This window comes from Mizuhopecten yessoensis, unplaced genomic scaffold, assembly GCF_002113885.1.
Source record: "Mizuhopecten yessoensis strain PY_sf001 unplaced genomic scaffold, ASM211388v2 scaffold10787, whole genome shotgun sequence".
Taxonomy (NCBI): domain Eukaryota; kingdom Metazoa; phylum Mollusca; class Bivalvia; order Pectinida; family Pectinidae; genus Mizuhopecten; species Mizuhopecten yessoensis.
Window position 1 is genome coordinate 66,537 of NW_018408721.1, and position 25,392 is coordinate 91,928.

The window sequence follows — 25,392 nt, forward strand, 5'->3', positions numbered from 1 at the left end:
ATTGCAAAGTGTTGTTTTATGTGATAGAATAATTACTAAGTAAGGACAATCTCATAATGGTGGACCAATTCAAAACCTCAGTTTGCATCTTTCTGTTTACTCATTTTTGTCATTCATATAGTAAAACAGTTCTAAACAGAATGTAAAATCCTTGATTTACCTACTTATTAACAAATCCCTTCAAAATATTGATTTGAATCCACCAACACTTCAAAATCTGCAAACTTCTTTCTTTCTTAGTTATCGTAACTGTGAAAAGCAGAATGCAGTATCCATGACTGGCCCCAAATCTCATGGGTGAATGACCAATGGCTGATAAGCCAAATGGACATTTTTAGTCTGTATCCCATGAGTGGAGGGAATCCTGTCATGGATTCTAGATTTGAGGCTCTAAAAAATTACAATTTTGGAAAACATAGTGAATACACTATTTCATAAATTATAACAACTCTTAAATATTGTCCTTACTTCCAAACTCATATCCCATATTTAAACATTTTATGTTTCATACTTAAAATAATCAAATTTGAAATTTCAAAATAACAATATACTATATTATATATATATATACATATACTCATTGTTACCTTTAAGAGAAAACTAATATAGCCTATGCCTTTTTCTAAATGAAATAAAATTTATTGAAATGAAAATGTCCGTACAATGTACAGTAAGGTTGTATTCAAATTCATATGCTGTTATATTGTTAGAACAAAATTTTATCCACAAACGTTCTTATACATGCTTGCTCATTTACATCCCGCATGAAAAAGCATGGGGTGCTGGCGGCATTTCTTTGTCAATCTTTACAATAGAGAACAAAAACAACACTAACGTGTCAGCCTGAACTCTGTTTTATGATAAAACTATTTGATTTTTTTCGCATCTATAGATAACTTGTAGGTCGAAGCCAGCTTGCGGCTTTATTTTTGAACGTTCGCCCAGGCGAGGAAGACATTCGGTTCTGCCTCCAGGCAGGGACATACCAAAGTCCTGAAAAATGGTAGTTGTTATTTCTTGCTTAGCGTTCAGCATTTAGGGAAATGGCGACAACTTGTTCACCCGGTGACAGTATAATGAGACTGGCGGAATGCTGTGATTGGTGCCTTCGACATGGTTTAATGAGAAAAAACTCTAAAGTCGGCATCAAACCTTTGCTATCATAAGGAGGCAAATACACCATCATACAATGTCTACGGCACACATACAACATGCACAGATACACAACACATGGAGACACGTTCTCAAATGACTTTTGTGTATTTGTTGGCCTTATATACGTTCTCATTGTTCTAATTACTGACATAATCGAAGAGCTCGATATTATACAGTTTCCTGTTCTTTTCATTAACTTAAATCTGCAAGATTAAGTGGATATCGGCAATGGTTTTAAACCAAGNATATGTAAAAAAACAAATCATACATACGGTGGGTTTGTTTTTGGATGTTTACACTGCACATATATATTATTGATGTTTATTTTCATGTAAAATTACACCATTCTAAGCATTTATTTTTATTTGAGTTAGAACATGATTCGAAAAAGTGACAATGAGTACGCTTCATATAAATGGTTATATCTGTTAAAATTCCCTTATCAGTTTCATTCATGAATATAAATCAAATGATAAATGTATTCTGCTCAATATCAATTTCAATTTAACATATTTTATTGAGAAAAAAAAAGTCAACAGGATTGGACATCAGGCATGGCCTATGCAAGTCCTCTTCTTACAGCTACATCCAGTGTTTAGCGCATTGCTTACATATTTTAAAGACGCTTACATTGTAGATACATAAAGGGGAAGTAACTCCTCTAAAGCAGATTGTATAGTAGTGATGGGTAAGGATAGCTACTCTTTTATTTAGGTCCCGTATCGGAGATACGGGGGCCCTATAGTAATCAATCTGTCTGTCCATTTCTACTATCAAGAAAGGGAAAATAACGATAGGAAAGTCGACTTCGTCGTTTATTGTACATTTTAGTAGCAAACTGTTCCTGTTATGTTGTAAGTTAAGAGGGAAAAGGTTGAGGAGGATTAAGGAAATAATAAGTGCGCAACCGGAAAAGTAAGTCGCGAGGAATAGAAATAACAATGATGCATCACAACAAGCTTGAACTAGCTTTCAACGATGCCACATCAGCAATTCAGCAACAATGAAATCGGCTAAAATAGAGGCACAGTTTGTTCCCATCGGAATGCCTACAGTCTGCTTGAAAAAGCTTGCCACACAACTGAGCAAAAGTGCGTTAACCAAAAACTCGATTATTCTTATCATTTAATCTTCTGTATATTTTTTCTGGCTATTATTGTGATTTCCACAGGTTATGCCCCTAAATAATATACAACCATATATTTATATGAGTTTGTTTCAATTATTCATATAATGATTCTTGGGAGGTTGGCAGGCACAGAGAATAGCGAACTTGACTTTGACCTGATCACATACGGTTTCTCTGGTTACTCTAAATAAAGCTATTGTCAATGCATCTATTATATAAAAAACTATAAATATCACTCGGCTCTCTCCTTTTACAGGAGAGCGTGTCCTTGCTACGTACCAGGAATAGTGTTGTAACGTTCCAAATGAACGCGTCTTTAGATGCAGTTCCAATTTCCACCAGTTCTGCGTCAAGCTCCTGGCAGTCATCTAGAACAAGCAATGGGCTAATTAGTGTTTCAATTTCTAATAAAACGAGTTTGTGCGGACTATCGATGAATATTCAACATTAGTTAGAAGTCATGCCTAGTTGTTTTCACCTCGTCGTCCCAGGAATATATACATAATCGAAGTGACCGTAACGACTGAAACTGTTCATCGATAAATTTCAGTGTATATACGAAACAAAGCTATAAATAAATACAGCTCACGGTATATGGGACTGACCGAACGTTATTTATAGCTGCAGTTCCGGGTATAAGAGAAACAAACGAGGCACACTAATAAGGTTCAGAATTACGGAGAGTTAGCTTTAGGAACAGTTACAATGTAGGAGTATCGCGAAAAAAAAGCAAACGTGTTTAATAGTTCAGAGTATTGAGTTTTCCAAACCCACGAACATGTAATGTATTATTTAGTTTTATAGTTTCTGTAACGTGTAAAGCTGAACAGAAACATATGTTATGCAGTACGTGTATATGTAACAATGATTGGTAAATGTATATCAAATGATGTTAATCTCGAAAATTAGTTTGTTCCACTTATTCACCACACATTAAATACTAAGACAATTTGTTAGCGTGTGATGATATGTGATGAAAGCATGGTTATATCAATTATTTTTATTCTTTCTACATTCAATATGTTTCCGATGTATTATTATGTTCAGTGTCTCTGTAGATAAAAAAACAAAAACAACAAAGCAATAACACACCTTGATAACGAAGTATGACATTGCCATGTTTGTTGGTAAGGTGAACAAAGTTTGGTCACAGTGTGGTAAAAAATATTGCATATAAAATATCTGAGTTACTTTTGTCATCATTTGTTAACGTTGTGTCACAAACATTTTGTTCTTACACAGCATACACAGACATGTACTGTAACGCTTGTATTGACTTGTATGGACTATTAGTTCTAGGTGAGTTACACAAGCACACCACATTAGTTCAGTACATGTCAGTTATATATCAATGCATGCATAGTAAGCTACACATTTAAATATTAAATGAGTTCTGGGTAGAAACACGAACACTTGTCGAACCCGGAAGTCGATTGTATACGCAAGCCGTGCTTTTCAGGTAAGTGAAAAAAACATTACATTTTCCCTTCGTAACTTAATTTAAAAAAAAAAATCACTTGTATAACACTGTGATATATATGTTTCTCCTTCGTAGATCTATATATAGTATATGTTTGTCTTATATCCGTTGCTTTATTAATTCAGAGTACAAAGGTAGAGAGAAATGGCTAACACAGATTAGTACACTACCTTATTCATAACCTAATTAAATACTCGTGTAATTTAAAAAAACTAAAAAAAAACATATATATAGTCTTATGAAGTACTGGGCGATAGTCCTTCAACTCCTCCTTGTTAATTCCAGGCTTCTTTAAAAATGGTCTAGCATGTGCCTTCTTGAAACACAATGGAACCTTTGACTTCGCGAATGATTTTTTCATGGTTGAGATAATCAATGGAAGCAGTGCTTCAAGACATTGATTTAATAGGTCTGTGGGCAGTGGATCAAGTTCACAGGACCCCGATTGCGAGGTCATGATGGTATTGCGCAACTCGTCCTGGGTTGTTGGTGAGTGCTTCGTCAATGGTTCCCTATATATTGTCATAGATATCATTGTCAGCAGTAGAGTTCACTTCCGGTATATATTTTTCCTGATCGAGCTGATTTTATTCAGACAGTCTTTTTTCAGGATCACAGCTTGGTAGAATAATTTCAACTTTCTGACCTATCAAGTTTTTGGGGAGTCTAAACATTGTTCCCTATAAATCTGTTGGTGAACAATTAATTTGGTCTTTCGCCACTGTCTCTCTGCTTTTCTACGGTTCTATTTTTCTACGCGGAGATTTTCATTATACCACAGGGTATTCGGCCACCGAGCGACAGATTATTGACACTAAATTCAGAGGAAAAAATGACTTATAGTGACCAGCTGTTGTTGGCTTGATGACATGTAGATTCTCGTACGATACTGATGATGTCGGAATCCGTGTTGAAGTATCGGAACGGATCAACTTAGGTGAACTGGGTTGCCTTTGAAGGTGCACGCACGTGTATTGTATGAATCGGGCAACGGTATTTGTTTTCATCGTCTAATGGAATATGTGAAGATTTTTTAAGACTTCTATTGCGTATTTCAAAAGTAAATGAATAAATTATAGATTTATAAATTTCCGTGTGATAAGCAATTGGCGGTTTCGTTTCCAGAAAACTAGTGGCAGTCATTAATAAATCATGTTTACATTATAGCTCTAACGGGCCACCGTAAATGTCTACCGGCTTGTTGCCTCACTGAATCTATGTGAACAAAATACATGATTAAAAAGATAAGATTCATTTTATCATAACAAAGAGTATCGGATTCCGTTTGCATCTGATTTGCAGCTAAATCATTCCAGTGCATAAATAATTTAAACATATTCACTGGAGTTTAGAAAGCTGTTGACCTTGAACAAGGTGATAGACATTACGACAGGTATTACATAATAAAATGTAAAATGCGTTTAACTTTCTGCAACATCTATCACCAACTCAGTAATTTTTGAACACTGGCTTGTTTATATGTCGCTTCTCGGATCATGTTGTGGTCTTTTTATTTAGTTTCAAGTTACTTTGTTTTATTGTATATCAAATATGTTTACCCACCTGCCTCGACGTGTTTGTAATGCAATGCTGTGGTATCGTACGTCAGTAGTCTGTCAACTGTTTTTATGTACCACCTGTGCCAAGTCTTAATATTTGACCAGCAAATACCTTTAATGGTTGCGGAACACTTGACTTACTTTTAAGGTAACTGTGGTTTTACATGTTAAACGTTTCAAACAACATTATATAACAAAAACACTTGTATATGCTATAAAGACCAGAAGTGCATTTATGTATATGGACAAAACCATGAAAATGTAGTCCAATAGTCATAGCATAGCATAGAAACAAGTAGTCATACAATGTAATTTTATATGTTTTCGGGGTTCAGATCGACTTTCGGTAAATAAAAACCAATACATTATATATAATAGATTCATAGAAAATCAATCAAAAAATATTAGGCATGTTGTGCATTGAACTACTACTCATTTGAAATCATGTCAGCTCATCTATTTCATGTTCACTTAGGCAAGTTTTAAGACACCACGGACAAAATTCATCCCCTATTGAGATAGAGAGTTGGGGTGAGAAATCGGGCCGGATGAGAAAACGTGTCACTTATGCCCAAATGTTTTGCACGATTTCTCAAATCGTGTCTGGGTGAGAAATCATGCCGTAACCTTGACAATAAAGCAACATACAACATGTATTTTGTCAACCATTTATAAACGATCCATGAACACTGGCAATGGCCGATTGATCTTATCGTTCAAGATGTGTTACCTGCATTTTTTTCGCTTTAATCCTTAAGGAAATCCGATTTAACCGATTTTAAGCATTACTGGCATGTAATACTGTAAGCCCTCAAACCCAACATTAACTCGAGGTGATATTTCCTGCTGTATGCAAAATGAGTGAGTAAACCAAACGATAAAGAAAGTGATTATTTTTGTTTTATAGACAGCGGTTTTAACAATATTATAATATGTTATATAAAAGTCTCTACTTATAAGCTCGTTGAAGGAGGCATTTTGATTCAAAATAAACGTCATATTGAATGGTCAAAGTCTAACCACAGACGTGTAGAGCAATCTAATTCCGTGGTCTAACGAACGGGACTTACATTTCGATGTATTAAAGATTCAATTAAAACTTTGTAAACATTGTCTTCCATGTTATATCAAAAGCAGAACGGACCACTCTGTTAGCTGTTGCGGTTGTTTAAGATCCTCGATGTACACGAGTGTGTGAGAAAGGGATGGATGAGGGAAATATTGCTGGGGTAGGTCACCCCAAATACAGTATATAAAAGGCGTTTATAAATGACGTTTGTAACAAATACAATCTAATAGTCTTTCTCTCTATATATAACCAGATATGTGTCGCATACATAACTTACAGCAATGGCTAAATCATAAGATAGTTGCAGTGTACTATATGGTCAACTAGTTATTGGACAAAATAACCGGAACCGCTTGAATACTATACAAAATATCACCTCCATACCCGAGGCACGAGTCAACGGTTGGGCTGTTGGTCTGTGTACTGGACCGCTTCCGTTTAAGCGGTTAAAACGGCCGGACCACAGTAATTCGTTTATCAAATAAGGCCGGACCTAGTTAGCTGATGCTGCTTTCAGGCGAGCCTTGACAAAACCTTGCTAGGCCTGCATTAACATTTGCAGGTCCGCCATGATTTTTACCCGAAATTGTTACATTTATAAACGGACAACCCGGTTGTTCCGCATAAACGAACAGGCCCCTGGACACGTCGATAAATCCGATAGAAACCAGTATATGCCATTTATGGAATAAAATATAACATATTTACACTACTTTCAAACAAGTACAATCCACATAGAAATATTACATGCAATAAATGATTTCCAATCCTTTCCAGGACCTATTACACCCATGTGAGAAATCGTGCTAAAATTGCTGAGTTCGCAACACGATTTCTCACCTCTGCACTAGTTCTCACCCGGGTAAGAAATCGTATTAGGAGTAGGCATATTGCCCGTTCCCATGAGTACGAACATTGCTTTTGATTTTAGGGGATTGTGGTATACCTTGGCTTGTTTATTTAGAAACTACTGCGCAAACTTCAAACTTTTTTCAAATTTCAAACTTGTTCTAACTGTAATTTAAAGCCCACCTGGTCCGAAGGACCATTGTGAGTTGATGCCATGACGCAGCGTCCGTCGTCCGTCGTCCGGACGTCCATCCGTCAACTTTTCCTTTAAAATGCTACAAGTCCTGAACGACCCAGTAGATGTGGGCTAAATTTGTCCATGGATCATCATTAGGCCAAGGGGACTCACTTTTGTATAAACTGTGGGTGTGGCCCCCCTTGGTGCAGAGAAGCGGGGCCCAACGAATAGGAAATAGAGGTAAAACCTTTCAAACCCTGCATCTTACGTAGGGATACGTTTGTTATCCTAATTTGGTCTGGACCATCCTTGGGCAAAAAGGACTTGATCTTGTATGAACGGTGGATGTGGCCCATTTGGGTGCAGAGTTGCGGGGCTAAATAGGGGAATTTGAGGTTTATTTCTTTATAATACTTCTTCTTCTGTACCGTTGGAGGGATTGTTTGTGATAAGAATAATTCCCCATGATTGCGTTTTATCCAGGTGAGCGATACAGGCCCTCTAAACATGTTTATCTCAACATTTCTGACTTACAATGGTATACAAAAATATGTAGCATTCACAGATTTAATGTATAAGCATGCGTGGTTGTACAGAGGGATACAAGTATCATAGTAATAGAGGTGTACTGTAGTTACATATAATACATGTAGTCACTAATGATATTCGATGTTAAGTTTCCGAACAGATCTAAATCATGGCCTATCATTTGCTGAGTCATTTCAGGCTATAACAATTTCTGCTCAGATTTATGGACTACAATAACAGTTGTTTAATTAAATATTTTTATCGTGTCGTTGAAGATGGGAAAAAGGCCAACATCTGCCTGCAGAGTGCCTTCTGATAGGTCGAAATGTATGCATTGTCCAATATCCCTATATAAAAGTGTGCAGTGTCACTACGAACACTACTGCGATCTGCGTTATTTTTTTTATTTGACAAAATGTCCGTGTTAGGTTGGGTCCTGATTGGTCGACATTTATATATTGACCGATGTTATAGATTTAATATGTAGATGTATTATGTAGGGTTGTCAAAGGTTAGCCGGTTATCAAGTTACTCGGGCGAAAGACCACGAACCGGTTACCAAATTCCTTAACCGAAAAGTCGGACATTTACTTACCCCTTTTGGGAGCCCCATTGTGTGCCTGGCTTAGACCTACAATCTGTATTTGTATAGATGCGACCGAAATAGGATAGTTTTGTAATAAAAACAGTGTTTATGGATTACACGTTAGTGTTAATTTTGCAAAGATGCGTCGCCAACACCATTTTTAAGATTTTAAAAGGAAGACAGAATAAAAAGCTTTGATATATCAACTTTCTGAGATAGAACGCGCCTTTACATGCAATATGTAAATAAAATCTGAAGAGTTCACACTTGAATGAGCAAGCCTGTCTTAAAAAAGTTTAGTCGAGCAAATTTTGTTCTAAAGAATAATATATCCACATATGAGTTAGATTACAGATAACTGTAATTGAATCCGTCTTTACTGCATTCCGACATTCGTTGTCCATGAAAAATACTTACTGAGGTTACATGCAACTATTTCCTGTGTTAACCTTGAAATACCCTTGTAAACGATCATGCTATTTAATATATTCATGTATGTTTGTGGTGGTGAAAATACGTTTTAGATAGAACATTTTCCAAACATATAATATAATTTTTGCTGTTTATTTTTTGGCTACCAAATTGTTCGAGTAACCGGTTACAAAAATAAGACCGGTTTGACAACCCTAGTATTATGGCATTGCGATTATTTCTGATGCATCACTTGCGACTTCTGGGATAGTTATTGACACCCTATGGTGTAACGGTTCCTGTTACTAGTATACTGTATATTGTTATACTTTATGATAAAAAAGGAAATGTATGTACTCTTCCAGAGCAATGATTTCACGTCTGTTTTAGTAATATCATGTTGTGTACAAATTCGTGTCCTTTGTTCTTTGACTAAAGAAAGGTGTCCTTTGTTAGATATGACTTGCAAATTATTTTATAAACGGTATATCTCGCGCCAATTGCCTTTTGAACACGTGTCTTTGTTTAGGATATTAAGTGGAATGAAAAGTATATGAATACTAGATAAATAGATAAATACAGGTACTGCCATCAAAAGAAGTTGTAGCATATGTGTTAATTCTCTAATAATAACAATAAATAATATACATTTATATAGCGCCCTTTATAATTTGTAAGACAACTCTAAAGTGCTTTTAACCATATGGATAATAGTATGATATATAATTAGTTATAATTGTGAAACAAAAAACAAAGGCTTACAATCACTTTTTACACATTAAGCAAGCAGATAATCATCGCAATGTCTTTGCAAAGAGCCTAAAGTGCAGACATGAAGAGGTGACTTTGTATGTCTTTCTTAAATTTGGCCAGGGTATTTGACTTGTTAATAGCAGATGGTAAGCTGTTCCACGACGTGGCCGAAACCCTCCCAAAACACTGGTTTCCATAGGTCACAGTTCGATATTTTGGTTCTGACTCCGACCGCAGTGATCGTGACGGCTGATACAGGGTAACAAGCTCATTTAGGTAATGGGGAGCTGTTCCATTCAGTGCCTTGTATATGTACACCAATTATTTGTACTGCGACCTGTTTCGTACAGGTAACCAGTGCAATGAATATAACACAGGTGTGATGTACTCTCTCTTTCGGGTAGAAGTAACCAGCCGTACTGCAGTGTTCTGGACCCTCTGCAGACGACTAGAGCAGGACGTTACTATAATCCAACAGAGCTGCAGTAATAAACTGCCGAATACAGCCGATGTTTCTGAACTGATAGTAACATGATTTGGCAATAGCGTTCACTTGTTTCTCCATGTTCAGTTAACTATCAGAGTATACCCTTAGGCTTTTAACAGCTGGGACAGTCTAAATAGTTCTGGCACCGACCTTGAGCTGTAGAGCCATTGTTTGCAGACACCTTGGGAAAAAGACGATTACTTCCGTCTTTTCCTGATTAAGCTTTAGCATGATGGCGTTCATCCAGGTACTGATATCTGTCAGACAAGCTTTCAGATTTTCTGTAATGGTATCTAAACTGTCCTGTGGTTTGATGACCATGTGAATGCGTGTGTCGTCACCATAGCAATGATAGCAAAGGCTATGGAGACGACAAATCTCTCCGATCGGATTGGAGTACAGGCAATATTTTCTTGAGTAACCCCGCAATTTAGTACTTTGTCATGTGAGGTGCTAGATCCGATGGTAACACATTGTCGTCGTCACTCAGATAAGACTGTATCCAGTACATTAAAATAATCGAATTCACTAGACACTTCATTAAGGATTACATAAACGATACCAAATTTTCTAAATCAAATCTGTAAGCGAAACAAACCTGTAACTAAACTGTCTGTAAGCTGTTACTGTTCTTATCAGGAAGAAAACAAGTATCACTATAATTTTCATCGTAACCGATTTGAGGAATGCCGTGTTACATTGTTCATAAAATTATCTAGATTGGTAGTCATATTGAATGGTTCTGATAAACTTAGTCAGAAGGATAACGAAGCTATAAGATTGTTTGTACAAATATATATAAAAAATACAAAACGTTTTAAATAATCATTTTAATGTTGAAATTATATGATGAAATCGGGTTTCTATTTAGCATTTATGAGAGAGAGAGAGAGAGAGAGAGAGAGAGAGAGAGAGAGAGAGAGAGAGAGAGAGAGAGAGAGAGAGGGACCATTGTCTGAAGAAGTTTGATTTCATAAGCTGAATTTAGAGTTTATATTATATCTATATGTTTTACTATTCCCAACAATTTCATATTTCGTCTGTTACTCTGATTAACATATATATAATACGTCATTCAGCGATTATGTAATGTGTTAGAAGTCAACATATTCCTATACCAATGCTTGTATTATTACGACATTACTTTGCCAATGCTAGAATTATTACGACATACGAAATTATTAAAACTGTAATTGTATATCATGTTAAAGTCACTGAAGTGGGTACTGGTATGTAAATACTATATATTTCCATCTATGTATATTAATGTTTATTTTATGTATAAATATTATTGTATATAGTATGCTGCCCATTGCATTATCGAAGCAATTATTTAATTGTTAATGAAAAAGGACATTTTTAAGTTGTGATAACTTGTGTAATAAGATTTGTTTAAACTATACATGAACATGCATATCCAAGTTTCCTCCATGCGGTACAAAGGTGTAACGTGGAGTCATCTCGCTCACCGCTCCACGCTCATTCCACGTTCGTAGCAAACGTGTATAGCCGGTGGAGAGTAGATGGGATATTCTTCACGGTGGAGAGTGGAGTTGACTTTTTTTATACCTCCCCTCCACGCTATAGAACGCCACCGCGAAACGTGGGGATCGTATGCCTCCACGCGTGGTGTAGTGTATATATAGGATACGATCTAGGCCACATCAGAGTCATAAGTAGCTCGTTATGTCGTGTTAAGCGCGCTGATTCTCTGTATCTCACGGGTGTTTGTATATGTATATGTTAAGCAAGTGTCCTGTATAAATCAATGAGCGTTACAGGTGTCTCAGTAATTTCATAAAATGTCGCCTGCGTTGACTTAATGAAATCCAAACATCTCTTCCGGTAAAGTTCGTCCTGTCGTCGTCATGAAACATTAAACATCAAAAGTTCAGAAATGTACCCCAATACAATTCACCGTCAGTTAGACATAGCTTGAGACGATGACACTAGTCGGTGTGGAACCGTAGCACAGTCTAATCTCACTGTTTGTGTAAAGATAACATTATGTTTAAATAAATAAGAAGCTTTAACATTGTGTTTCTGTTTCAGGAACTTATTTTCTCACACTACCGTTTTGATTGGCTGGGTTTGGATAGCTAAAGGACAGCGCCACCATATGAGCATGCGTATACGATACGTATCCGTATACGTGTTATCTGAGAAAACTATCAGTCACTGCTTGTACCCAACACGGAGAAGGCTATACTACATAAAGTAAACGAAGCTATTCAAGGTACGATATTTTCTTTAAATGCTTTTCAGATTTGCCAAATGTAGCACGTTTATGTTATATTGATATATTACTGAGAATCGATAATAGTTTATATCACGACAAATATGATCAATGTAACCAAACATAGTAAAATAGCCCTGTCATAATTGGCAGTGTATCTCATGTTGCGTGTGTTACCACAATGGCTATATGAGTATGTGAGAACGAGTAGAAAACCACAGAAATTATATTTTATGTGGAATTGTCTCGTTTCCACTGTATTCATTGTATGTTTATGTTGAATAGATATATTACTGAGAAACAATAATATTTTACATAACGACAAACATGGTAAATGTAACTAAAACATCTTTCATACTTATCACGATCTGTACCTTGTTTATGTTCTGCACCGATATAACCATTTTAACATAAACTGTTTGTAAAGTAAACATTTAAATTGTTTTGACCACTGACAGAATTAAAGAGCTCAATAAAATGCAGTGTTCCATTCCACTTTAATATGTATTTACTCGTCTAGATTTAGTGGAAATCAACAAAGTTTTCAAACCAAGCTATACATGAATTACTCATCTATACTAGCTCTATTTGAAGTGATGTTACCATTTCATATACACAGATTACACGACATTGATCTTATATTAAGGATATACGTAACACTAAGGAGAAGGAAGTGTTATGCTTAAAACATTATACTTATAAAACCTAAAAACTCTGGTCGTAATTAGCCGTGTGGCTAATGCGTTTTACCAAACAATAATCCCATAGCTGAGAGGGCCTGTATCGCTCATCTGGATATTGAAGCAGTCATAGCAAAATATTAAATAAATTTTGTTTTGTGCTATATATATTCCAAATAATGGCTCTGTCTCTCAGTAACACCCTTACCTTATTGGGTCCCATTCGTGTGTCTCCATTGGGATGGGCATGGGTTCTACAATATAGTATCATGTTGGGCCAAGGATATTATATATCAAATTAAATTAAGATAAAGCTAAGGTATAAAGTAGGTAAAGGTCATTTTCATTTGCAAACTTTGGTTGCAAATTAGTCAAACTTGTTTAGTCCGTGTGCATTCAGGGAATTCTCTCAAACGGTCATGTGACATCAAACATTCACGTTTAATAAACTTATATTTTGAGGGTTTTTATAGCTTTATTTCAGCTTTTTTCTGAGTGATGATATTTGATATGTAATAATCGTCTGACAGACTTATGTATCATGTTTAGATCATGTATTACGGCGAATATTCTTTGTAACACTTGATATTTGAATTCATCAGATGATCTCTGTTCGAATGAAAATTGCCTCGGGTTCACTCATTTTATCTTTACAATATCCTATGTTTTGACCGATGGATGTGCTAGCATTGAGGAAGGGATTTTTTGTTTGAAAGCCTAAACTTAAAATCACTTTCAAATATTGTTGTACAATATGGGACAACGCTTTATCTGTTGAAATATATCTCTAACATCATTAAAGAGACAGCTGATAGTATGATATTTAAATTTGCGAATATATACACTACTAAAAGGTTCGGTAAAGAAGGAGAAGTACATGAGATTTATCGTGTTCGAAGTTGTAAATCAAATATGTAAAAAAAAAAAGCATACATACGATGGTTTTTTGTTTAGGATGTTAACACTGCAAATATATATTATTGATGTTTGGTTTCATTTAAAATGACACCATACTGAGCATTTATTTTATTTGAGTAAGAATATGATTCGAAAAAGTGACAGTGATTACGCATCATAAACATGGTTATATCTGTTAAAATTCCCTTATCAGTTCCATTCATGAATATAAATCAAATGGTAAATGTGTTCTGCTCAATATCAATTTCAATTTCAACATATTTTATTGAAAAAAAGAGGTCAACAGGATTGGACATCAGGCATTGCCTTTGTAAGTCCTCTCCTTACAGCTACATCCAGTGTTTAGTGCATTGTTTACGTAGGTAGGGAAAGCAGGAATGCTACCATTAAGAAAGGAAAAATAACGATAGGAATGTCGACTTCCTCGTTTATTGTACAAGTTAGTAGTAAGCTGTTCCTGTAATGTTGCAAGTTAAGAGGAAAAAGGTTGTACTAGTCTGTCATTATGAATGCAATGGTTATAAGATTTGTTTGAGTTTTTCTTTGAGCAAAAGATGAACATAAAAACAAACAATGTGAGTGAATTAACTAATCGAAGTGACCGTAACGATTGAAACTGTTCATCGATATTTTCAGTGTATATACGAAACAAAGCTATTAATAAATACAGCTCACGGTATATAGGACTGACCAAACGCTATTTATAACTGCAGTTCCGGGTATAAGAGAAACAAACGAGGCACACTAATAAGGTTGTGATGGACGGAGAGTTATCTTTAGAAACAGTTACCATGTAGGAGTATCGAGAAAAAAAGCAAAAGTGTTTAGTTCAGAGTGTTGAGCTTTCCAAAACCACGAACAATATAGTCTTACAGTAATGTATTATTTAGTTGTATAGTATCTGTAACGTGTAAAGCTTAAAAGAAACATGTGTTATGCAGTACGTGTATATGTAACAATGATTGTTAAATCTATATCAAATGATGTTAATCTCGTCAAACAGTTTGTTCCATTTATTCACCATACATTAAATACTAAGAACATTTGGTAGCGTGTGGTGATATGTAATGAAAGTATGGTTATATCATAATATAGTAGCTGGCCTCTTATCATCATAGCTAACACAATACAGTAGCTTGCCTCTTATTGTGATAACTTCAATAGAGTGGAGTGCGTTTTATCAGCAACACTTACATTAATACAAGAATGTAAGTTTCATTCTTAAAAAAAATGTATAATTTGTATACCACAGCGAGTGTGTTTCGTCCTATTTAAAGCAATGAATAATTGTTTAGGAACTGTAAGTTGTTTTTAAGGTTAGCTTTCAAATGACACACATCTAAATTCAAATTATATCCTTAAATTATCAGCAAACAAATGCATCCTTGATCTAGATCTAAATGGTTTCCTTACATAATGCTAACAAAATGAAACCATATCTGCTTGTAAAAGAACGTATTTCATGCAATAATACAATACAAGCCGATACTACAATTCTTAAATAAATGAGTATATGTTATAATTTCATGTCTATTTTTTTTCGTTGTTAACACTATATAATAGGTGGCCTCTTATCATCATATCTAACATAATATAGTAGCTGGCGTCTTATCATCATAGCTAACACAATAAACTAGCTGGCCTCTTTTCATCATAGCTAACACAATATAGTAGCTGGCCTCTTATCAGCATAGCTAACACAATATAGTAGATGGCTTTTATCATAATATCTATAGTTGCTGGCTCTTATCATCATAGCTTCAATAGAGTGGATGGCGTTTTATCAGCAAATCTTACATTAATACCAGAATGTTGTTTCATTCTTATTAAACCTTTTATAACTTTTATAACACAGCGAGTGTTTTTCGTCCAATACTGCAAAAAATAATCATTTTGCCATATGTCACTCAAAAAATTATTGCCATATGTCATTTTAAAGATTATTGTTTTTGTATCGATTCATTTTAAGCTTTCCTGTTTCTCTCGCTTACCAAACATAAACAATTATTTAAAAAGTTTGTGACATTTGTTATATCAGATGTTATTTATATAAGACAGTGGAATTGACAATAATAAACAAAACTGTTCGTCGATACAGTTCGGTGTAACTGCGAAACTAAGCTATAAATAAATACAGCTCATGGTATATGGGACTTAACGAACGCTATTTATAGCTTAAGTTCCGGGTATTGGAGAAAGGAACCAGATACACTGGTAAGATTTAGTTTGTTGATGAATTAAAAACTTTTTGTCTAATTCCAGTTCGAAGAATTGAGAAATTACAATCGTTTTCTTTACAAATAGTTCGGAGTATTGCGAAAAAAACACCAAACGTGTTTAATTCATAGTATTGAGTTTTCCGACACCACGAACATACAGTGTCGATTTACGCAATACTTAATATTAATACAATAGATCATAGTTCAGTTCTCGATATGTACAGTTTTTACTTTTTGAAAATAATTTCATTTTCAATCTTTTACGCTGTAATACAGTCTCCACATTTTCGTATTAACCTATATAAAACTACCACATATATACATATCAATCGAATTTCTTTCATTCTTTTTTCGATATGTTTCGGAGGTATAATCGTATTCAGTGTCTGTTGTTTGTATATGTCTTTGTTTCTTGACGTTGTGATATATATGTTTTGTTTCACTTGTATAGGAAAAGTTGGTCAATTTCCATCAAACTATGGCCACATAATAATGGATATTGATTTGAAACGATATAGCTTCAATTAATGAATCAGACAGGTCATGAGTACAGCATCGTGGTAAAACATTGTATAGAAAGAACGAACACAAACCTTATAACTAAACAATAGAACAAGCCTAAATCGTCGCCTGCTAAACAATATCTTACAACAACAAAACAATATATGAATTGATTTTCCTTTATGTTAACGACTGATTCAATGAGATCGTCCGGCGTTACCGTAACAGACAGCCGGTAAACGTCTATTTTGCTCTAGAAACACAGTGGAAAACGGAAGTGATTTTTTTGTCGTTTTTAAAACAAATACATATTAAGTATATTTGTTTGAACGAGGCACTGCAAATTGTTTTTTAAGGTTAGTTCTCAAATGACAAACATCAAAATTCAAATTATATCCTTCAATTTTCAGAAATTCATCCTTGATCTAGATCTAAATGGTTTCCTTACATAATGTTAACAAAATGAAATCATATCTGCTTGTTAAAGAAGTATTTCATGAAATACTACAATACAAGCCAATACTACAATTCTTAAATAAATGATTATATATTATACTTTTATGTTTATTTTTTTCGTTGTTGACAGAATATAGTAGCTGGCCTCTTATCATCATAGCTAATACAATATAGTAGCTGACCTCTTATCATCATAGTGATTTTCCTCCGCCTATTCTTATATTTTGAGGGACCTGAGAGCAGTTTCCAAATACATTTTGTGACGGAGTGTAATAGCACACACCGAATTCACGACAACATCACACTCTTATTAAGAGAATATTTGGTTTCTATATGTATGACTACTTAATAGATCTTATTCGAACTCGTGTGTCATAAATATAGACTTCAAACTCATATTTCTACTAGTCTGTCATTATGAATGCAATTGTTATCCGATTTGTTTGTGTTTTATTTTGAGCGAAAGGTGAACATAAAAACAAACAATGTGAGTGAATTAAATAATCGAAGTGACCGTACCGATTGAAATTGTTCATCGATACATTTCAGTGTAAATACGAAACAAAGCTATAAATAAATACAGCTCACGGTATATGGGACTGACCGAACGCTATTTATAGCTGCAGTTCCAGGAATAGGAGAAACAAACGAGGCACACTAGTAAGGTTCCGATTGACGGAGAGTTATCTTTAGAAACAGTTACAATGTAGGAGTATCGCGAAAACAAAAGCAAACGTGTTTAGTTCAGAGTATTGAGCTTTCCAAAACCACCAACATTTAGTCTTACAGTAATGTATTATTTAGTTGTAAAGTATCTGTAACGTGAAAGCTTAAAAGAAACATGTGTTATGCTGTAAGTGTTTATGTAACAATGATTGTTAAATGTATATCAAATGATATTAATCTCGTAAAACAGTTTTTTTCCATTTATTCACCACACGTTAAATACTAAGAAAATTTGTTAGCGTGTGATGATATATGTGAGGTATGGTTTTATCACAAAATAGTAGCTGGCCTCTTATCAACATAGCTAACATCAATATAGTAGCTGACTTCTTATCATTATAGCTAACATCAATATATTAGCTTTCCTCTTATCTTCAATGCTAACATCAATATAGTAGCTGGCCTCTGATCATTTTAGCTGATGAGAATATAGAAACTGGCCTCTTACACATATATATATATATCCTCAAACCTATTATCAATATAGAAGCTGGCCATTTATCATTATACTTGACATTACTATAGTAGCTTTCCTCTTATCATTTCAGCTTACACCAATATAGTAGCTTTCCTCTTATCATCATAGCTTATCACAATATAGTAGCTGGTCTCTTATCATCATAGCTAACACAATATAGTAGCTGGCCTCTTATCATCATAGCTAACACAATATATGTGCTGGTCTCTTATCATCATAGTGATTTTTCTCCGCCTATTCTTGTAGATTTTTGGACCTGAGTACAGTTCCCAAATACATGTTGTGACGGAGTGTAATAGCACACACCGAATTCACGACAACATCACACTCTTATTAAGAGAACATTTGGTTTCTATATGTATGCTTACTTAATAGATCTTATTCGAACTCGTGTGTCATAAATATAGACTTCAACTCATATTTCTACTAGTCTGTCATTATGAATGAAATTATTATCCGATTTGTTTGTGTTTTATTTTGAGCGAAAGGTGAACATAAAAACAAACAATGTGAGTGAATTAAATAATCGAAGTGACCGTACCGATTGAAACTGTTCATCGATACATTTTAGTGTATATACGAAACAAAGCTATAAATAAATACAGCTCACGGTATATGGGACTGACCGAACGCTATTTATAGCTGCAGTTCCAGGTATAGGAGAAACAAACAAGGCACACTAATAAGGTTCCGATTGACAGAGAGTTATCTTTAGAAACAGTTACAATATAGGAGTTTCGCGAAAAAAAGCAAACGTGTTTAGTTCAGAGTATTGACCTTTCCAAAACCACGAACATTTAGTCTTACATTAATGTAGTATTTAGTTGTATAGTATCTGTAACGTGTAAAGCTTACAAGAAACATGTGTCATGCCATGAATAATCGTTTTGCCATATGTCATTTTAAAGATTATTGTCATCTGCCATTTTAAAGATTATTGTTTTTGTATCGATTCATTTTTAGCTTTCCTGGTTCTCTCGCTTACTAAACATAAACAATTGTATAAACAGTTTGTGACATTTGTTATATCAGATTATATTCGGAAGCTTCCGAAAATAAACCAAACGTGTTCAATTCATAGTATTGAGTTTCCGAAACCACGAACATTTAGACATTCAGTAATATATAAGTTAGTTTTATAGTATCTGTAACATGTCCTTAACGGACTATGAAGTTTTACAACATCAATAGAGCTACGAACCATACAGTGTCGATCTACGCAATACTTAATATTAATACAATAGACCATAGTTCAGTTCTCGATATGTACAGTTTCTACTTTTTGAAAATAATTTCATTTTAAATCTTTTACATTGTAATACATTTTCCACATGTTTGTATTAACCTATATAAAACTATCACAGATATACATATCAATTTATTTTTCTTTCTTTTTGTTTTCGATATGTTTCGGAGGTATAATTGTTTTCAGTGTCTGTTTGTATATGTCTTTGCTTCTTGACGTTGTGATATATATGTTTTGTTTCACTTGTATAGGAAAAGTTGGTCAATTTCCATCAAACTATAGCCACATGATAATGAATAATGATTTGAAACGATATAGCTTCACTTAATAAAACAGACACATCATGAGTACAGTATCGAGGTAAAACAATGTATGGAAAGGAACGAACACAAATCATATAACTAAAAAAATAAAACAAGCCAAAATCGTCGCCTGCTAAACAATATCTTACAACAACAAACTAATATATGAAGTGATTTTCCTTTCTGTTAACGACTGGATCAATGAGATCGTCCGGCCTTACCGTAACATACAGCGGAAAACGTCTCTTTTGATCTAGAAACACATTTGAAAACGTAGGTTATTTTTTTGTCGTTTTTATAACAAACACATGTTAAGTGTATTTGTTTGAACGAAGCACTGTCAATTGTTTTTAAGGTTAGTTCTCAAATGACACACATCTCAATTCAAATTATATTCTTAAATTATCGGCAAACAAATTCATCCTTGATCTAGATCTAAATGGTTTCCTTACATAATGCTAACAAAATGAAACCATATCTGCTTGTTAAAGACGTATTTCATGAAATACTACAATACAAGCCAATACTATAATTCTTAAATAAAAAATGATTATATACTATACTTTTATGTTTAATTGTTCGTTGTTGACAGAATAAAGTAGCTGGCTTCTTATCATATCTAACACAATATAATAGGTGGCCTCTCATCATCATAGTGATTTTCCTCCGCCTATTCTTATATATTGAGGTACCTGAGAGCAGTTCCCAAATACATTTTGTGACGGAGTGTAATAGCACACACCGAATTCACGACAACATCACACTCTTATTAAGAGGACATTTGTTTTCTATATGTATTATTACTTAATAGATCTTATTCGAACTCGTGTGTCATAAATATAGACTTCGAACACATATTCGTACTAGTTTGTCATTATGAATGCAATTGTTATCCGATTTGTTTGTGTTTCACTTTGAGCGAAAGGTGAACATAAAAACAAACAATGTGAGTGAATTAATTAATCGGAGTGAAACTGTTCATCGAAACATTTCAGTGTAAATACGAAACAATGCTATAAATAAATACCGCTCACGGTATATGGGACTGACCGAACGCTATGTATAGCTGCAGTTCCAGGTATAGGAGAAACAAACGAGGCACACTAATAAGGTTCCGATAGACAGAGAGTTATCTTTAGAAACAGTTACAATATAGGAGTTTCGCGAAAAAAAGCAAACGTGTTTAGTTCAGAGTATTGACCTTTCCAAAACCACGAACATTTAGTCTTACATTAATGTAGTATTTAGTTGTATAGTATCTGTATCGTGTAAAGCTTACAAGAAACATGTGTCATGCCATGAATAATCGTTTTGCCATATGTCATTTTAAAGATTATTGTCATCTGCCATTTTAAAGGTTATTGTTTTTGTATCGATTCATTTTTAGCTTTCCTGGTTATCTCGCTTAGCAAACATAAACAATTGTATAAGCAGTTTGTGACATTTGTTTATATTCGGAAGCTTCCGAAAATAAACCAAACGTGTTCAATTCATAGTATTGAGATTTCCGAAACCACGAACATTTAGACATTCAGTAAGATATAAGTTAGTTTTATAGTATCTGTAACGTGTCCTTAACGGACTATGAAGTTCTACAACATCAATAGAGCTACGGACCATACAGTGTCGATCTACGCAATACTTAATATTAATACAATAGACCATAGTTCAGTTCTCGATATGTACAGTTTCTACTTTTTGAAAATAATTTCATTTTAAATCTTTTACATTGTAATACATTTTCCACATGTTCGTATTAACCTATATAAAACTACCACAGATATAACATATCAATTGATATTCTTTCTTTCATTTTTCGATATGTTTCGGAGGTATAATTGTTTTCAGTGTCTGTTTGTATATGTCTTTGTTTCTTGACGTTGTGATATATATGTTTTGTTTCACTTGCATAGGAAAAGTTGGTCAATTTCCATCAAACTATAGCCACATGATAATGAATAATGATTTGAAACGATATAGCTTCACTTAATGAAACAGACAGATCATGAGTACAGTATCGAGGTAAAACAATGTATGGAAAGGAACGAACACAAATCATATAACTAAAAAAAAAAAGCCTAAATCGTCGCCTGCTAAACAATATCTTACAACAACAAACTACTATGAATTGATTTTCCTTTCTGTTAACGACTGGATCAATGAGATCGTCCGGCCTTACCGTAACAAACAGCGGTAAACGTCTCTTTTGATCTGGAAACACATCTGAAAACGTAGTTGATTTTTTGTCGTTTTTATAACAAACACATGTTAAGTGTAATTGTTTGACCGAAGCACTGTCAATTGTTTTTAATGTTAGTTCTCAAATGACACACATCTCAATTCAAATTATATTCTTAAATTATCGGCAAACAAATTCATCCTTGATCTAGATCTAAATGGTTTCCTTACATAATGCTAACAAAATGAAACCATATCTGCTTGTTAAAGACGTATTTCATGAAATACTACAATACAAGCCAATACTATAATTCTTAAATCAATGATTATATATTATACTTTTATGTTTAATTTTTCGTTGTTGACAGAATATAGTAGATGGCCTCTTATCATATCTAACACAATATAGTAGCAGGCCTCTTATCATCATAGCTAACACGATATAGTAGCTGGCCTCTTATCATCATAGTGATTTTCCTCCGCCTATTCTTATATATTGAGGGACCTGAGAGCAGTTCCCAAATACATGTTGTTATGGAGTTTAATAGCACACACCGAATTCACGATAACATCACACTCTTATTAAGAGAACATTTGGTTTCTATATGTGTGATTACTTAATAGACCTTATTCGAACTCGTGTGTCATAAATATAGACTTCGAACACATATTTGTACTAGTCTGTCATTATGAATGCAATTGTTATCCGATTTGTTTGTGTTGAGCGAAAGGTGAACATACAAACAAGCAATGTAAGTGAATTAAATAATCGAAGTGAAAATGTTCATCGATACATTTCAGTGTACATACGAAACAATGCTATAAATAGACCGAACGCTATTTATAGATTCAGTTTTAGGTATAGGAGAAACAAACGGGGCACACTAATAAGGTTCCGATTGACGGAGAGTTATCTTTAGAAACAGTTACAATATAGGAGTTTCGCGAAAAAAAGCAAACGTGATTAGTTCAGAGTATTGACCTTTCCAAAACCACAAACATTTAGTCTTACAGTAATGTATTATTTAGTTTTATAGTATCTGTAACGTGTAAAGCTTCAAAGAAACATGTGTTATGCAGTACGTGTATATGTAACAATGATTGTTAAATGTTTATCAAATGATGTTAATCTCGAAATACAGTTTGTTCCATTAATTCACCATGCATTACATATTATGAACATTTGGTAGCGTGTGATGATATGTGATGAAGGTATGGTTATATCAATTATTTTTCATTTTTTCTACATTTCATATGTTTCCGATGTATTATTATGTTCAGTGTCTCTATAGATAAAAAAATAAAAAAATAACAAAGCGCTAACACAAGTCTTGATAACGGAGTACGAAATTGACATGTGTGTCAGTAAGGTAAACAACATTTGTTACAGTGCGGTAAAATATATTGCATATGGAATATCTGAGTTACTTTTGTCATTATTTGGTAACGTTGTGTTATATACATTTTGTTCTTACACGGCATACACAGATATTTACTGTAACGCTTGTATTGACCTGTATGGACTATTCGTTGTAGGTGAGTTACACAAGCACAGCACATTACTTCAGTACATGTTTGTTATATATGCATTCATGCATAGTAAGCTACGTATTTAAATATTAAATGAGTTCTGGGTAGAAACACGAACAGTTGTCGAACCCGAAAAACGATGGTATATACAAGCCGTGATTTTCAGGTAACTGAAAAAACATTACATGTTCCCTTCTTAACTTAATTAAAAAAAAACACTTGTATAACACAGGGATATATATGTTTCTCCTGCGAAGATCTATATATAGTATATGCTTGTCTTATATCCGTTGCATTATTAATTCAGAGTACAAATGTAGAGAAACATGGTTAACACAGTTTAACACACTACCTTAATCCTTACCTAATTAAATACTCGTGTAATGTGCGTAATTTAAACAAAAAAATGCAGCCGCAAAGCTGCTGGACCTCAATATTTATATATACTAGTATATAGCAACAACCACATTATTTCCATCAACATAACACAGTGGAACCTCCTACACAAAACAATAATCCAATTAGAAACACTAACAGATACATATAACACAAACAAACATATACAAAACCTACAGCATAACTAACACTCACTCACTGCTTTTAACCTGTTTTTATCCTATAGCAAATTATAAAAACAATCACTGTACATAGATGTAACAACGAACTACAGCACAAGACCACCATTTCGTAATCGTCAATGTTGACGGAGAAAGGTTAAAAATGAAGATGAAGATGAACTAATATATTTGTTAATGGCATTAAATTTGTCGTTCAGAATTGTCCCAAAGCACGCAAATGTACATTTTAACTGTACATTTAAATGTCAACGACTTGGTAATAACGTCATCTTCTGAGAGAGAGATTAACATGATTTACATAAAATATCATTTATGCCTGTCGCAATTTTTACAAATTCCTTTGACAATGTACTGGACCTTGGATAGAATATTAACCGTCTTCTGTAAACACATATCCGTTTTATATGAGTGAAATGTATATATAGTATTCAACGGGAAAACAATTAAATTTTAGATTCATGTCACGCTACGCAAATATTGCTGCATTAGAAAAGCGCGGGAATTTGTAGCGTAATTTTTTGACCCTCGGTTCTAATGACGTCACGCTTGACACCAACACAGAGCGCCATTTTGAAAGGGTTTCTCAATGCATTTTTGTCGTTTGCTGCTATTATCTGGTCAGATTTCCAAACGAAAATAATATATAAAATTATATAAGTTGTGTAGTTATGTAAATACCATAATGTATTGTGCAAGGTGGAACCACAAAACCATTTATTCTGCTGTCGCTTCATCTAAAGTTGAAACAGAAAATATACGCAGTGAATATTATGTACCGTTTTGATTTGACAGTACTAAGGGCGATTTTTTCACATGTGAAGATACAACTTTTCGTTAATCTTCACTGTATTGAAGATATGTTTTTCTTAGAATAAGAATTAATTATATCTCTCTAGTAAAATGTAATAAATACGGATATCGTATGGGCTTTATATCATAATTTTGTAGATCTTATGCGGCCTTAATTTCCCAGAAGGCTTTCACGCATGGGGAGGCACCGGAAGTGGACAACGTGTTTACAGATCAAACCCCGGCGGCGCTTCGCGCCGCATGGGGGGTTTGAAAAAACAACCATGTATTTAGTCTTATGAACTAGGTATTCTAAAAGGTTGATTATTTGTAGAAGCTCGTAAAACTTGTCTTCGTTGATGGCTTGTCAA

The 25,392-nt window shown here is 34.2% G+C and overlaps 1 protein-coding gene across 2 annotated transcripts in view; it reads left to right on the forward strand.

Annotated features, from left to right (window-relative positions):
* Window positions 1-3,650: 3,650 nt before the first annotated feature.
* Window positions 3,651-25,392, forward strand: part of LOC110462409 — a 38,746-nt gene continuing 17,004 nt past the window's right edge. Inside the window, exons 1-2 of one of the 2 annotated variants that reach the window (XR_002464279.1) lie at window positions 3,651-3,743; window positions 12,237-12,420. The gene's annotated coding sequence lies outside the window, so the exon portion shown is untranslated. Of the gene's footprint in view, window positions 3,744-12,236; window positions 12,421-25,392 lie in introns of those variants that run through there. The other variant, XM_021516356.1, reaches the window with a different exon arrangement.